Genomic DNA, 18,094 nt, shown 5'->3' with positions numbered 1-18,094 from the left:
ACTACCCTCTTTATAGGTGACAATGGATGCAACGTCATTAAATACTCAGATTCCACAGGATGCAGCACTAGAAACTGTGAAATATATTCTTGTTGCCAGAATAGGCTTACAGTATATACCCACAAGTTTTTTGATGGCGTTAACCCAACTGGTGATTAATTTTTGGTTTCAGGGTCATTTTTTGAGCAGATTCAAGGGGTAGTGATAGGAGTTTCATTGGCTCCTCCACTCAATTTGAAGAAACTGTGGACCAGATTCAGTAAATGATGCCCAAATATGGGCACCAAAATTGGCATAGAGCACTATTATTTATTTATTTATTATTTGTAGCATTTATACCCCTCTCTTTCCCGCTGTTAGCAGGTTCAGTGCGGCTTACAAAGTATAGTACAGAGTTACAATGCCGAGTTGAGTTCTCTTTATAGAATAGCGTTTAGAGACCATTCCTGTGTCCAAATGTGGGCATCAGTATTTATGCCAGCTGAAAACTGATGTAAATGCCGGTGCCGAACTCTTGGCATTTGACCGCAAGAATGGTGGTATTGTGTAACTCTACATGCAAAATTTTAGAACACCCCTACCATGCCCCTGGCTGTGCCCACTTTTGAGTTGCATGCTAGGAGATGTAGGCACAGGGGAAGATACACATGTAAAATCTAATTAATGACAATGAACTGGAATAATTTATTGTTGTCATCAGTTTATTGCTAGTAATAGCATGTTAGCTATTTAATTTGTGCACATATTTTTGATCCGTGTGGAAGTTTTGGTGCCCAAATTTGGGTGCCATATATAGAATCCTGGGGCATTTGTATTCTTTTCCATGGTTTCAATTTATTTTTTTATGGAAATGATTTTAGGGTGACATCTTTTTTGTGTGGAATGACACTGAAGAGCATTTGTTTGCTTGGGTTAACTGGTTAAATTCCTTGAATTCTAATTTGAAATTTACTATGCAGTTCCATCTGGATTATATAGATTTTTCACACATCCATCTATATAAAAATGTGGGAAGACTGGAAACAACTTTATAGTGGCAAGAATTGCCTATTTACATTTACATAGTTTCCATTCTTACAGGTTAAAACTTGTTTGCCCATCAATCAATATTTATGTATAGGAAAAGTTTGCGCATCTATAACAGAAACTGTGAACAAATGGAGAAGCTATTGGTTCCTGGCAGGTGAATATCCTGCTTTGATAGTTAAAAACCATATTTGAGAGCAAGATTTTCTTACCAGAAATTATTGCTGCAATATAAAACTAAGGAGCAAGTAGATATTTTAATGGCTATTTTCCCATTCTCAATGGTGAGTTGTTAACATTGTATGAGTACACAAGAACATAAGAATAGCCGTACTGGGTCAGACCAATGGTCCATCTATCCCAGTATCCTGCTTCCAACATGAAAAGTACTTATATTTTATTTATTGTTTTCTTCATCAATTTTTCAGTTTTGTTGTGTATATATAAAATGCAAAATAGGAGGTTTGCTGGGTCTCATATTTTGCATTTTATATATACACAACAAAGTTGAAAAATTGATGAAGGAAAAAATAAATAAAAGATAAGATAAGTAATTTTTATGTTTTTGATAATATATGAGATGGACTGTGTATTTCATGGAATGATGAAGATTACATATTCACCCTAGATTTGAATGGCTAAACTATTGCCAGAGGATTGAATTATGCGTTTATGACAGATCCAACAATATTTAAATATGCTTTCCAAATAACGTCTTTATTGTTATAGGAGTTAGGTTTTGAATAGTTGTAGAACTTAGCAAGATGCGGACAGGGGTGATATGATACAGACATTCAATTATTTGAAAGGTAGCAATCTGTCCACCAAAAATATAGGTGCTAAGCTAGGTGCTTAATTCATTATAGAATACTAGTATAAGTCAGCAATTAGGCATCTAAATTTAGGCACCACCACTTATTCTTGCTCTATGGCAGCTGTAAATAAGCATGCCTAAATGCAGCAGTGAGGCACCTATATGACAGTATTCAATAAAATGCATACTTAAATAGCTAGAACACCCATGACCAGCTCTTGCCTCTCCCCTTTGCAGTTATGCACTAGAACACTTAGGTGGCAAGTTATAGAATAGCACCTACAGCACTTAGAGACTCATTTTCGAAAGATAAAAATGTCCAAAGTGTCATAAAACACCATTTGGACAAATTTCTTCTCAAAACCTATTTTGCAGACATTTATCTATGCATTTCGTCAGCAGTGTGTCCAAATCACAAGGGGGTGTGTTGGGGCATTTCGAAGACTGGATTACGGCGTGTCTAACACTTGGACATTTTACAGCCATAATAGAACAAAACCAAAATATCTAGGGTGAAAACTTCAACGTTTATTTGTTTATTTATTTAGTTGCATTTGTAACCCACATTTTCCCACCTATTTGCGGGCTCAGTGTGGCTTACAATACATTGTAAATGATGGAAATACAGTTTGTTACATTACGATTATGGGTTACATTGTGAATAGTTAAGGAAGACAGAGTCAGGTCAATCATCTTTTGGGCGTAGAAACTATAGGATATGACGTTGGGGGATTACTAGGGTGATCGAATAATAGCAAGAGAGCGATGGGGTATAACAGTTTTTATCTGTGGGTAGATTATTGAATGGGAGAGAGTACGGGGAAATGGAGTACGTGAGGTAATGTCTTGAGGCATTATTATGGTGTATATGGGATTTATGTGATTTGATCCTTGCAGTATGTTTTTTCAAAGAGATAGGTCTTCAATCGTTTGCGGAAGTCGGTTAATTCATAGATCGTTTTCAGGTTGCGTGGTAGTGCGTTCCAGAATTGCGTGCTCATGTAGGAGAAGGTTGATGCATGTAGTACTTTATACTTTATGCCTTTGCACTTAGGGAAGTGAAGGTTGAGGAAAGTTCTGGATGATTTTTTGGCGTTTCTGGGTGGCAGGTCTATTAAGTCAGACATGTATGCAGGGGCTTCACCGTGAATGATTTTGTGAACTAACGTGCATAATTTAAAGGTGATACGTTCCTTGAGTGGGAGCCAGTGTAGTTTCTCACGTAAGGGTGCTGCGCTTTCGTATTTTGGTTTTCCGAAGATGAGTCTGGCTGCTGTATTCTGGGCTGTTTGAAGTTTTCTCATTATTTGTTCTTTGCAGCCTGCGTATAGTGAGTTGCAGTAATCCAGATGGCTGAGTACGAGTGATTGTACTAGGTTGCGGAAGACAGATCTTGGAAAGAATGGTTTTATTCTTTTCAGTTTCCACATGGAGAAGAACATCTTTTTTGTTGTGTTGTTCGCGTGAGTCTCAAGTGTAAGGTGGCGGTCAATTGTCACTCCAAGGATTTTTAAATTTTCTGATATTGGCAAGTTTAGTTTAGGTGTGTTGATAGCGGTAAATTTGGTTGTGTTGTATTGGGAGGTTAGTATGAGGCATTGAGTTTTTTCTGCGTTCAATTTCAGTCGGAATGCATCTGCCCAGGTGTTCATGATGTGTAGACTTTGGTTGATTTCGTTGGAGATTTCATTGATGTCTTGTTTAAAAGGAATATATATCGTTACACCATCAGCATATATGTAAGGGTTAAGGTTATGGTTTGATAGAAGTTTTGCCAGTGGGGTCATCAGTAGGTTGAAAATTGTTGGTGAGAGGGGAGATCCCTGCGGTACTCCGCACTCAGGTGTCCATGCGGCAGATGTGGTTGAATTTGATGTGACTTGGTATGAGCGTGAGGTTAAGAACCCCTTGAACCAATTTAGAACATTGCGTCCGATGCCGAAATATTCAAGAATGTGTAATAGGATTCTGTGGTCAACCATGTCAAAGGCACTTGACATGTCAAATTGTAGGAGGAGTATATTGGAGCCGGTTACGATCCGTTGCTTAAATTTGGTCAGTAGGGTAGTTAATACTGTTTCTGTGCTGTGATTCGAACGGAATCCTGATTGGGCATCATGCAGTATTGAGAACTTGTCAAGATAACTTGTGAGTTGTTTGGTTACCACTCCTTCTGTTATTTTGTTTATTAGTGGTATAGATGCAACTGGTCTGTAGTTAGTTATTTCACTAGCGTTTTTCTTTGTGTCTTTGGGTATTGGGGTGAGTAAGATTTTTCCTTTTTCCTTTGGGAAAAGTCTGTTTTGTAGCATGAAATTCAGGTGGTTCGTTAAGTCTACTATGAATTGTTGAGGAGCTGATTTCATGAGGTTGCTTGGGCAGATGTCTAGTTTGCATTGGGATTTGGTGAATCTTTTAAGCGTTTTAAAGATAACGTTTTGGTGTAGACCTGCTTTTCTAATGAGTAAGACACAAAAAGGTGCCCTAAATAACCTTTGGAACAGTAATTTCCCTGGACTCACATATTTGCTATCTGGGAGAAGGGTTACCATATGGCTCCAGAAAAAGGAGGACAGATTGAGCCAGTCTAGGTTTTACTTCCATTGCTTTCAATGGAAGGAAAACCCGGACTGGATCAATGTATCATCCCTTTTATGAACTAAAAAATGAACTAGGAAAAATGAACTAAATTGGACACTTAACTAAATTAACCAGAATCACCACACTGTTAAAATTTTAAACATTAAGACAAACTTTAATTTTAGAAATTACTATAACAATATTTATAACAATAAAAGGAAATATTAGCTGTAATACAATGTGAAAAGTAACTCTTTTGCTGTGATACCTTGAGGCTCATTTTCAAAGCACTTAGCCTCCCAAAGTTCCATAGAAACCTATGGAACTTAGCCTCCCAAAGTGCTTTGAAAATATGCCTCAAGAATCTTTGCACCTCTTGACCCTTTTAGGTACCCTTGACTCTCGTCAGGACTTACCCAATATCAGATAAGTATGAAAAAAACCTTAACAATCTCGATTAATTACTGTATTTTCTTTCCCTGTGGGTATTTCCCTGAATTTGATTCTTTGTGGTATCTTTTCTCTTCTCAGGTCTCCATAACAGCCCACCCCTCTCACCAAGGAAATAAGGTAAGTATTGTTTTTTTTTTCCTCTCCCTTATCAGTCTTTCACTCTTTACTTCTAATCACTTTATATGTCCCAAAATGTCACTTAGCTGTCGTTGGTTCACTCTCCGTTCTTGTCGCCGTCTTTCTTGCGTGAGGGCCCGTTGTCGGCAGATGCTTTATTTCGGTGAGGTCTTCCTTCTAAACCTTTCCTTAAACAACTGAAATGGAGGCAAGACCCTCACTCCCTGGGTTGAACTGGAACCAGTTTAACTAAGGGGTTGTATATCAAAAACTGTGGCCAACTATTCTTTTAAAATAAAATTAATCAAATGTACCCTATCTTCCAGGCCTATACTCTAGTTTTTTTTTTTTCCCTGAACTTGTGATGAGAGAGATTGACTGTCCCTTTCACACAATTACTCTTTCACAATTCTTAATCACTCTTAGTCAAACTCCCATTTCAACTCATTTTTCCTTAAGCTATGACTCTACTTCCCTTGAATTAATCTTTAAATTTATTTTCAAACCCTTACCCAAATACTCCTTAAGCTACTACTACAATTACACTAATAACCCTCTCTTAACAAATTTCCCTTAACTCCTCCCTTAACTCCTACCTTATACCCCAGTTTCTACAAACCTAACAAAATTTTAAAACTTATTCTATAAATCACACTTCCTTTCCACACCTTTCATTCATCCACCATCAATCCCCTCAAACTTATCTCAAAATCCCAACCTATACCCTTAAAACTCTTCCCACACTGCCAGCACCTCCTCAGCACCTCCTCTCTCTCTGACCATCAATCTCACTCTGACCAACTGCCCACTCCCCGGTTGCCTTAGTTACCAGCCTCGGCTTGCCTTCCAAATCAGCCTTGGCTTGCGTTCCAAGACCCCCGTAGCCAATCCCTGTCCATTTTCAAAATTCCAAATTCCACTGCTGACCAGCGGAATTCTGACCAGCAGTGCAAAATCCCCATTTTAGCCCCACAGAAAATAATGGAAAAATATTAAAATTAAATAAAAACCCCATTAAATTTAAACCAAATTATCCCAAAATTTCCATACCAATAAAACTTCCCGTGCCCTATTAAATCATGCTTTTAAAATTTAAAAATACCAATTTATACAGTCCGTCCGCAATTATCTCACTTAAACCTCTCTCAAAACTTCCAAAATCCGTAAAAACCATTTCAAAAATTAAATTAACCCTTCCTTAACCTACCCTGTCGAATTAAAAAAATTAACTCTTTCCTAACCCTATTAAACCCACGTCAATCAAAAACCCCTATTTAAAAATTAAAAATTCAAAAACTAAATCACCACAAAAATCCTAAAAACTTCCCCGAACACAAAACCAAAACCAGAATTTAAAAAACTTTAACCCTTTATTTTTTAAAAATAAAAGAACGCTTTTACACAATTTAAAATAAAACTAATTAAAATTTTGGAACCAAAACCCTCTTACCTTAAAGCTAATTTTCTTCTGACGTCCAGACTTCCCTCCGTTCCAGTCCCGGACGCCCACACACGAAAACGGAGCTAAAAACAAAAAAGCTCCGAAACCGGCCCAAAATTTAGGCCCCAGCTTCGGCCTTCACGGAAAAACGCGCGTCCGCGATTCGTGCATGAGGCTCGCCACCTCACGCACGCACGCACACTACGCGTCTCCTCACCAGCTCTCCACCGCTGCCACTCTTCGCTCGTCGGCCCGGGACCCAGATGACGCGTGCTTCTCCCGGCCCCGGAAACAGCGGCGCTGTCCTCTTCACTCCCGGGGACGTTTCCAATCAACTCTGGGAGCCAAAAACGGCGGCGGCGCTCTCTGCAGCGCCTCCAATCCGGCCCACAGATGGCCAACACAGCGGGTCCCGAAAATGAGCCCCAAAAACGTCCAAACCCTACCGCCAGGCCCCAAAACCTGCTCCCACTCCCCGAATCCGGAAAACGCTGCGCTGCCTCCTGCAGCTTTACCCCCGCGACGGCCTAGACCGGGTAACAGCCCTTCCTTCCCCCTCCCAACTGAGGAGCCCTCCTAAGGCCTAAAGATCGCCCCCCAGGTAAGCAAAACAAAAAAAACTTTTATTTTTTTTTCCCGTTTTCCCTTCCCCTATATTACATAGACACCATACTTTCTTCTTCCTCTCTCCTCAAATCTGGAATTCTCTGCCCCTGTCCCTGCATAGTGATCTGTCTCTCAAAAGCTTTAAGGCAAACCTGAAAACTTAGCTTTTCAATCAAACCTTTGGGGATTAGGGTGGCCCAGGGATTGCAGCCAGTCAGTCAGTTCAAGTTACCCCTGCTTTTATCATATGTTTTATTGCCTTCTTCTATGTGTCTGTACCTCTTTCCCCTTTCTATGTGCTTGTTTATCTATCCTAACATTATTTGTAGTTCCTTTCCTTTCCTGTATGTTGTTAGTTTTCTACACTGCTTTGCTCTGCCCAGGCAGCTAGGGCGGTTAAGCAAATTCAATAAACTATAACTATTCCAGTCTAAGGGGGGGGGGGGGGGGGGTTGACATTAATGTACATAAATATCACTATATCTCATTTATTTATTTATTTATTTATTTATTTATTCGTACTTATATCCCACAATTATCCAAAAATGAGCTTTGGTTCAATGTGGCTTACATTTAACAGTTGCTAGAGATTACATTGATTCAATTACAGTTTACAAGGTTGCATGATGCTGTGTTTTACAGTGGTTGGCAAGATAACTATTAGTGCATATGGAACAGTCATTGGGTTTCTTGAGAAGATATGTCTTAGTTCATTTCTTAAATGAAAAATTGTGTTATAGTTAGAGGTTGTGTTGTGTATTGTTGTTCCGACGCTGTCGATTCCCTATGTCGTCCATGGCTAGTTGCATATCCTGCACCATTTTAGTTGCACATTGAAATACTAAGCCCTGATCTCCCATGCAGCTAAGGCGTTGTTCTAATTGATCCATTCTTCCTTCAAATAAATCAAGATGCGCATTGATGCGAGTCACCTCTGCCTTGATAAATTTTACATCTGAAGAATTCTCAGAGAGCATTCCAGTTATCGAGGTAAGTTGCTCCGTTATTAAAGCAAAAGTAGCAACAATGTCACGCTTGTTTCTTGTAACTTTCTCCGGCGATGATAGATCCGGTTTTGATCGTTTAGAGCTGGAACCCATTGTAAGAGTCGACTCATTCTTCGATTGTTTGCTAGTAGCCATTAATGAAGTGTTATTAAGCAAATATATACTTCTTACTTGTAGAAAAAGAAGATTAAATCATGTTATTAAGCCAGGGAGGTGCGGAGCTCCTTAATCATGAAGTAGGAAAGTTGAGATTCTCTGACAGATATGTAATTGTTCAGTAGAACTGCTTATTCTATTTATATTTTAGACTTTTATATCTTAAAACAAAGTAAAATAGTTTTAAAGTCAATTATCTGATATCTAGCAGGCACTTCTGTTCACTAGAGACATTGATCTAAAGACTGTATTTCACTTCTGTGAGATTATTTGGAAGTTTAATTGAAGGGGAGCTTCAGCAGGATATCAGAAATGTAGAAATGATATAGGTTAAATATATGAACTTTAACTCATAGAATTGCAGTTATGGTTTCATCATTTTGCAGCTCCTGAATCTTGATGTTTTTTGATGATCCAATTGATGCAGATGCAGATCATTGGAGGCTTTTTTCTTTTTTTTTTTTTTGTAGATCCAGCTCATCACAGGAAAGAGAGAGGTTTCTTGCTTGAAAAGTACAGGGAGACAAAAAGTTGCTTTTATCCAGTCAAAACAATGACATTAAACTAAGTGAAGGAAATAAAACTCAAAATAAACTCAGGACCGGTGACTCGACATATACTGAGCGGAAGTATGTAAAACTTTGAGCAGTAAATAAATAAATAGTGTGTTATTTAGCCTGAAATGTGGGATCCTGACCTTCTCATGTCCTACCATTGTAGGATATATCTGGTGTCTCAGAGAGTTGGATGAAGGGGGCATAGGATGAAGGTGATGTCATGCTTCTAGCGGTACTTCTAGGTTTAGTGAGCCCTTGGGCCACTGCCGAGAAGCGGCAGCGGCAGGAGAATCACACGAACACAGGACAGGCAGAACAGACCCCCCGGCACCCCAGTTCGGAACTCTACGGCAAAGGCTGCTGCCGAGGCAGCGCAGGCAGGCACCAACTGGACCGGAAATAGCCCAAACTTCACCTGCACTTAACTACCGTTCCTCTGGGGTTGAGCCCCAGAGTGTGGGCGGTCGGCAGGACTTACCAGGCAGGGCAGGAAAGCAGAACTGCGGGGACCAGCAGGATAAAGACTCCAGGAACCCAGCTGGAGCAGGGCAGGCCGCCGGTAGCAGAGCAAGCCTGGAGACAAGCCGGGTCTGGGCAGGCAGCAGTCAGAAGAGTAGGTCAGAAGACAAGCCGGGTCTGGGCAGGCAGCAGTCAGTAGAAAAGTCAGCAAACAAGCAGGGTCAAAACCTAAAACAGGAAAAACTCAGCAGCACTGCAAACGACTTCCACCAAAGGAAACTCCTCTGAGGACCTCGGTTGCAAGGCAACTATGAACCTTTCCAGGTGGTTAATAAAGGCAGCCCACAAGGGAGTTCACCAGATACGGATATTGCTTAGTTTCAAAAAACTCCCAAAACACTCTGGAGGGCTGGAAGATCCGGACCGGACCAGCATATCTTCTGGAACATGGGAAACGGTAAACCATCAATTCGCAGCATTCCCCGGGTTCAACTCCCGGGGCCCAAGGTGACTGCCAGCCCGGAACCTGGACACAACCATGACAGGTGAAAAGGGATAGACTCAGAAGTAACCTGAGGGAATACTTGTTCATGGAAAGGGTGGTGGATTTGTGGAACGGCCTCCTAGTGGAAGTGGTGGAAACGAAAACAATATCTGAATTCAAGAGAGCTTGGGGCAAGTACATGGGATCTCTAAGGGAATGACAGGGATAATTGATGGCATGGATGGAAGACTGGATAGGCCATATGGTTTATCTGCCTATATTTTTCTATGCTTGGATAATTACTTGGTTGGAGGACTGAATATCATTGCTAGCCAGGTAACTGTCAGCTCTGTCCAAGTTCTACCCGCAGACTGCCCAAACACTACCTGGATAATGCTGAGGTAGTCTATCTGGATATTAAACAGCATTATCTGGATAATGATGCTGAAAATTTGGATATGAACTTTGTCAGTGGAACTTGACCAGGTAGAAACTGTTCATACCCAGATAAGTCACGCAGAATATTGACCCATTAGACCAGTGGTCTTCACTAATTTTTAAATTGGGGCTACTTTGGATCCAAAAGAACTGAAGACGAGCCTCCAATATCTTCCCATGTGGGGCTGCAACACTGCATCCATCCTTCCAGCTCACCTTCAAACTTTTCATGAGGGTATCCTCAATGAAGAGAGCATTTTCAAAGGGATTCTCTTTGTCTATTAAGAAATGTCTTGACTTTCAAGCATGTGACTCTTCCCCTATCCACTTCCCCCTTTCAGCTGTGAGCTTGGTTAGATAGACAGATAGTAGCAGAAAAAAACCCCAAAGATAATGGGAGCTGCCTCAGAGGTCTCCAGGGGCTGCCCCTTGCTCCTGGGACTTGCACTGAAGAACACTGCATTAGATTGACAATAGAGCACAAATTTAAGATCCTAACTTAGGAGCTGAAATTTAGGGGTCAGATGTTTTTGAATATCAGGATCTGGTTTTTTAAGTGGGATTTGGATGTAGCCAGGGAGGAAATAAGAAGCACCAATTCAGGAAAGTCATTCCAGGCATTTCATGATAAAAGGTAGAAGGCCCAAAGCTAGGAATTGGTGATGGAGGAGAGGGCCATGCATGCTTAGAACTTTACACTGGGTTTTGAGCTCTGTGGGGCAGATGCAACAAGCCTCACGGTTGAGCCATAGCTCTACCACAAAATACTGCAAAAAAAAAAAAAAAGTGGCATGCTGTAATCAATGAGTGTGCAAATTACTGCTGTGTTAAAATCGTGGCAGTAATAACAGCTCACTGATAAATGACAACTTTCTTGTCAGTGCCTGAGCAACGATTGGTTCAGGCACTGAAAAGAAAGTTGACATTAAAAAAAAAAAAGCAGAAGGCAAGCATGCCAAAGCATGTTTCCTGCCTTGTCCCATCCTGACCCCTGAATAGCATCTAGTAGCATTTCCCGCTGAACAATCCCTGGTGTCTAGGGAACCCCTACCATACTCCTTCATTCCCAAACTAAAAAATAGACAAAATTCCCTGGTTTCTAGTGGCACTCTTCCCTTCTACCTGCTCCCCGCCCTTGCCCAACCTGTCTACAAATTTAAACAAAAACATCTCTGGTGTCTAGTGGCACCCCCCACCCTACCCGCACCTAGGCCACCCTCCAGCCCCCCTTATCTCTTAATGAGGCAAGAGTGATGTCCACTTGCTCCTGCCTCTGGTGTGGTCATTCTCAAAATGGTGGCCCTGCGAGGTGCATCGTGGGAATGCACTGGGTGGGGCCAGTTTGCCATATAAGGGAGAAATACCCTGATAAAGCAGACTGGCCCCACCTGGTGCATCCAGGAATGTACTGGGTGAGGTAGGGTACTGCCATTTTGAGCATGGTGGCGCTAGAGTCAGGAGCGAATGGCATTGCTCCTGCCTGATTAAGAGAAATGGTGCCTGGATGGGGGGGGGGGGGGGGAGGCAGGCAAGCGGGGTACCACTAGACACCAGGGCAATAGTTTTATTGAGAGAAAAGGAGGGGGCTGGTCATGTTGGGGGGGGGGGAGGGAGAAAGATCTTCTCAGGGGATGGAAGGGCTACTGGATACCATGGAAACAGTTTTGTTGGGAGGGGGCTGGTCATGTTGGGGAAGCACAGGGAATTATTTTTAAAATATCTGGGGTGGTGGTGGTGGTGGGGGGGGGGGGGTCAGGGAGAACTGGGTTGGGTAATCTCACAGGATGGGATTTTTTATTTTTGTTACATTTGTACGCTGTGCTTTCCCACTCATGGCAGGCTCAATGTGGCTTACATAGGACAATGGAGGGTTAAGTGATTTGCCCAGAGTCACAAGGAGCTGCTTGTGCCTGAAGTGGGAATTGAACTCAGTTCCTCAGAACCAAAGTCTACCACCCTAACCACTAGGCCACTCCTCCACTGCAGTGAAGTAGAGGGGAAGAAGATGCAGCAGTGCAGACTGTGGGGGCTCTATGTCAGCCTGTGACCTGCTAGTAGGTTTCTGGTGTAGAGCCCCCAAGGTAGCTGTCAACACACAGCCCTGCATGCTACGGGGTAGCTGATCAGCTCTTTAGTATGCATTTTAATATGCAGTGCGCTGATGTCTATCGCAGGAGCGTACAAACCTTTTTAGCATACAGTGGCTATTAATGAGCAGGTAAACTGTTTGTTAAGGGCACACTGTAGCCCACAGTAGCTTTCTGCATCAACCCCTGAGAGAGAAGTTCTATTCTGGCACTGTCACTTGACATAACCCACTTGTGTGTCTAATCAATTCTGTTGTCTATGTAAGACATTTATTACAAGTAAACAACAGTGTTATATGCTTTAGCAAAATTATAGCACAGTACTACTGCTATCTTGGTATTTTGCTTCAAGATAAAAATAACATAAATATTTGAACGATGCTTTTAAGGCTTAGCATTGCAAGCTATAATCCATGAAAATCATCTGTATTGAGGGAAAGGAATTTTGGGGGAAAACAACCCTTTTCTTGTCCCATAAATGTATTTTATAATCTACTACAGAAACTGTAGTATGCATAGGCATGCTCTCATTTAAATCTAGCATGTTTTAATATTGTTTATGCTTTGGCAGTGGGCAAACTTGTGAGGCATAAAAAGAATCTAACTGCTTTTTGCATATTCTATAAGCACTTCCCAAAGAGCTCTCCATAATAAAATGCCAACTTAAAGGTTATAGGAGCAACTATAAATCTACGCTAATGTCTCTGTCCCAAAAACTACAAATACAGGGACCTTTAGGCAAAGCATTTGTTAGCGAGAGTAATGGAGAATGACTCCACACAGCACAATACCATTCAGGATTTCAAAACGTTGTTGACTAATGACACATTGTACTTAACATTTTTACATTTTTATACTGCTATGGGCACAATTCTGTAAAGGGCGCTTTAGAAATGGTGGCACACCCAAATTGAAGCACAGAAATGTGGGCATGGGTGCTAAAAAGGGCACAGAGGTGAGCATGCCCTTTATAAAACACATACGCAAATGTAAGTGCTCAACTGCTGCGGCTCAGTATTCAGAGCACACAGTTGCAATTGGATCTAACTTTTCTGAGGAGAATACCCTCCTGCTTGCCAGGCTCATGTTGCCCAGTCTATGGAAGTTGTTCCCAGATCCAGGCCACAGGATGGACTACCTTCGCCTGAGCAGGGCCTGGAAGAGGCTGCATAGAAGATGCAATTGGCAGGCTGCTGTCCCAAGAGATGTAAGTACAAGCAGAATGGTAGATCACAGAGGAAGGTTCCAGAAGGCAAATGCAAGGGAACTAGGAGGTCAATATTCAGCCGTGCTCACTGCCGAAAAATTCCTGTTATTTTTAAGCTGGTTAAAACATAGCCACATAATTCGACATTTAGCACTTAAGCCATGGGTTATTGTATAAAAATAGGACAGAGTTTTATGTGGTTCCATTTATGTGGTAAACCTGGCTGCTTAACGGCTGAATATCAGCACTTAAGTGGCCAAGTGCTGACTCTGCCCCTGGAACACCCCCTTAAAAATGCTCACTATACATGACATTCATGTTCAGAATGAATACCCATAAGTATTCGCTGTCATACAGACAATGTTAAACACATCTTCCATCACATCATCCCCACATAAGAAAGAGCAAGGCATGGCACAAAATGCGGGTGTCTGATTTAGCTGTAACAATTTGTTGTAAAATGCGTCTGATTCAGCACACATCAGCAGTCCCAATCTTTGACAGGGCATGGGATGGCTACCTTTGTACACTGCAGCATTTTCCTATGAAATACTGCTCCATATTCCACAACATTAAATGTTGACATGTTCCATAACAATACCCTGAACAGCATCATCAGATGAGTTTATGGGTGTATCTGAGTTGAGGAGTAGCCTAGGGGTTAGTGCAGTGGGCTAGGGAACTGGGTTCAATTCCCATTGCAGCTCCTTGTGACTCTGGGCAAGTCACTTAACCCTCCGTTGTAGAGTGCTGCATGAGAATGGGGATTGTAGGAATCCTGTGGGTATGGAAGAAGTTGCCATAGGATTCCTGTGGGAATGGAAAACGTTGCTGTGGGATTTCTGCGGGAATGTAGTCAAAATCTTTGATGATTCCAGTACAAGGCTTGGTACACATAGAGAGAGGAAGTTAGAGAGCCAGAATGAGGCTTGGAACACTCATTGGTTGAATAGGGGAAAGGGAATGGGACTTGATATACCACCTTTCTGTGGTTTTTGCAACTACATTCAAAGCAGTTTACATAGTATATACAGGTACTTGGGGCAATGGAGGGTTAAGTGACTTGCCCAAAGTCACAAGGAGCTGCAGTGGGAATCAAAACCTATTCCCCATGCACTAACCACTAGGCTACTCCTCCACTCCAATAGTGAATACTATCCAAAAAAAACAAGGGAGACTGTTGGGGTTGGGAGGAAACAGAGGGCTGTGAGCAAGTAAATAACAACATCAACTCCTGCAGGTTTGGTTGGGGATGGAGGAGATTAATTGTGGGGATGGGTGGGATAGAATGGATCTTAGCAGGTATGGGTTGGATTCCACTGGGGATGGGTGAAACTTCTGTCCCCATGCAACTCTCTACTCCATTGCCCCAGGTACAAAAACTTAGATTGTGAGCCCACTATGGATAGAGAAAGGACCTGCATATAATAACTGTAAACAGCTTTGATCCCTTGTCCCTTTCCATAATTTGGGCACCATTACCACTCTACCACTCTAAAACCACAACAAACAAACAGGGCCACAGTAACACATGCTTGGACCCAGAGAAGACACGTAGAAGGCCATCCTAAAGCACAACTGCAGGCTGCATCTTCTTTAGTTTTAAACACCCTAACTGACAACCTCTAGCATGGGGGACCTAGGGCTCTGATGCTGTTAGAATCCCCCAAATGGTTATAGCCATCATCTGGATGGCATCACCTGTGATTTCAGATGAAAGTTCTTCCTGTATCAGAAATGCCTGTGGCTTAGAGGCCTCATCCCACCATGTGAGCCACTGCAAGCAATCAGGATCCCCTACATAACCAAGTTTCTGGAGGGAATGTGCTTACAGTGCAGGATAGTAGGTTTACTCTTCCACATCTCTGATGGGTGCCATAGCACTGAATAGGCAAGATGGCACAACAGTGATGTAGTCACTAGGGGGGAGCTTTGGGGCCTGGGCCCCTCCAAATTACAGTACCCTGAATGGCTCTTGGGGATGCCCAAACCACGCGAACCAAAGATCTCCGCAGCCCAATCCTCTCTTTGGTGTGAGGAAGTTGAGGGCGTGCTTTCTAGCTGCCGATGCCAGCACTTTTCACACATGCTCAGTTTGCATGCATGAACTGAACATGCACGAGGAGTGTCAGGGTTGGCAACTGGAAAGCATGCCGCAAACTTCTTCACACTGGGGAGGTTCAGGCCACAGAACTTTTCAGCTGGTGAGGCTTGGACATCTCTGTCTGCAAAGGTAAAATTTTAATTGGGGTGGGGGAGAGCAGAGAGAAATAGGTGGCTGCCCCAGTCCATCAATGCCCCCCCCAAAAAAGCTACGTCCCTGTATCACATGTATGTGGGTGTCATTTCTATGGCAAAACACACAGTGCAACCTGGGCATGTAACATTAAAACCAGGACAGGCCACACTGGGAAATAAAGCTCCTACACCATGCATTTGTGAAGCTGAATGACTTGGCAGTCTACTACACAGGAGTAAATATACGTATTGTCATTAAGAACCTATTATGCTGTACAACTGTACATTAAAACCAGTACAGGCCACACAGGGAAATCAAGCTCCTACACCATGGCATTTTTGAAGCTGAATGACTTGGCAGTCTACTACACAGGAGTAAAGTATACGTATCGTCATTAAGAACCTATTATGCTGTATAGATATACAAAGCCATCATTCACAAGATATCATAATAGGCCTGCTGGTATCTTTAAAGTACGTAACTATATGGGCCATAGCTGAATAGCATTCACCCCTAGCACTGTGTAGCAATGTAGGAAAATCAGGTATACCAAACACTCACTGAGGATACAGGAGAGTCAGAACAAAGCAGTAGTGAAGAGAATGTTGCCAGAACACTCTAGGAGCACTACTGCAGAGGTTGCATTGCGGTCATTGTAGTAGAAGATGTCCAAGGTTGATCTTTGGGAGGACCCAAGGGCCAAGCATGATTAGTTAAGTAACCTTGGTTGTTTCCAGGGTAATTTAACTGTATTAGAGAGGGAGAGAGAAAGAGAGGGAGAGTGTCAGCACAGGTATTAGTATGATGTTTAGTATAGCTGCCGAGAGGGAGGCAGGGGGGACAAAATTCAAGGCCTCCAGGGGGGAGGGGGGGGCTCGGCACAGGAGTCTTTCCCTCCTGCTCCTGACGGGACCTGGGGGATCGCATCCTGACAGGAGCAGGAGAGAGAAAACTTTGGTGCTGGGCCTCCCCTTGCATTGCCTGCCTAGCAGCTGCTGGGTTCTCAGGCCGCGCATGATCAATTTTGAGACTGAACATGTGTGACCTGCTGAAAGCAGCTGCAGGGGCAGGCAATGCTAGCACGGAGCTGCGCTGCCTGCAGCTGGTGGGGCCAGCCAAGGCACTTCGGGTGGGCGGCGTCGGCAGTGATGATGACTCTGCCCCGGGCCCGGCGGCGGCCCTGCCTGGGGCCTGGCTCAGTCTCTCATCAGCCCTGATGTTTAGGAATGCATGGGTCATCAATGAACCATAGACCCATGTTTTGGGCCCTATTAGGGGCAGTGGTATCTCTAGAAATATTTGGGGTGGCAACAAGGCAGCAACCTAGCTATGGAGGGTGGCAAACCAAAGCAGCATTTCTGCAGATCACGCACCTCCTCCCCCCACTTTTAAATTAGCAATGTAAGACACTATGGCCTTCTATGCATTAATAAAAACCTCTCCCCCTCAAGCTAATTTCAGCTACCAGGTAAACCTGTCACTGTAGCTGATAGTATCCTTCAACAAATTAATTGGATGGTGGTGAAAGGAATCTGTAAATGGGTCCCTTTGTGCATACCAGAAATAGTAGGAGCAGAACAATAACAGATTCAAATATGCTTGTGATAGACACATCATAAACTTAGTGGCATGGCAAGGGAGGGAAGAGACTGCAGGTTGGGTAGAATCTATGATAATACAACAGGCAGCAAATGGTGCTTATCAACTGACAGCTTCTATATTTCTTTGCTACTCTATGAAAGAAACAAGCATAAAGGTCAGTGCTCTTAGCTATAGCAAGGTATACTGATAGACACAATTTATCAACACTCAGATGACCAGATAAATGCTGAACAGAGCAGTGAATTTATAAGTACAGCAAAATGTGACATTTTGGACAGCATGTCACTGGTTACACAACAGTTTGGTGGAGGGAGGAGCTCAAAAAGAGCATACAAAAAGCTCTCAAAGGATGTAAGCTCATGATAATGCTAGAAGAGTTCTGAACTGACAGGAAGCAATCTCCTATTGGACATGGGCAATCTGGGAAATGTAGTGACACAGCAGCAAGCATGCAGGCAGAGACACTTAAGCACCTGGAACTATTATCTGGAAGTTTGCAGAAAAGCTCAGATTGCTTGTAGAGAGGCAGGATTTAAGTAGGTTTTGATATACTGCCTTATTTGCATTGCAAGCCAAAGTGGTTCACAAAATAAAATCAGAAGTATAAAAGCAAGGAATGCTATAAAAAGATAGGAAAGTAGACAACCATACAGGAGTTACAATCAAACTTACATTGTAGAGCTTAGAGCAATATCTTTAAAGCTGCTACCACTCACAGAAAAACCAGCAACAAAGGACCAAGGGACTAGGTACATATTAATTCCCATTTGTCTTAAAGGTCAATGTGAAAAAATGGGTGTTGAGGAATCAAACAATAAAAA

This window comes from Microcaecilia unicolor, chromosome 2 (assembly GCF_901765095.1).
Source record: "Microcaecilia unicolor chromosome 2, aMicUni1.1, whole genome shotgun sequence".
In the NCBI taxonomy this organism is placed as follows: Eukaryota; Metazoa; Chordata; class Amphibia; order Gymnophiona; family Siphonopidae; genus Microcaecilia; species Microcaecilia unicolor.
This window is presented reverse-complemented; position numbering follows the sequence as displayed.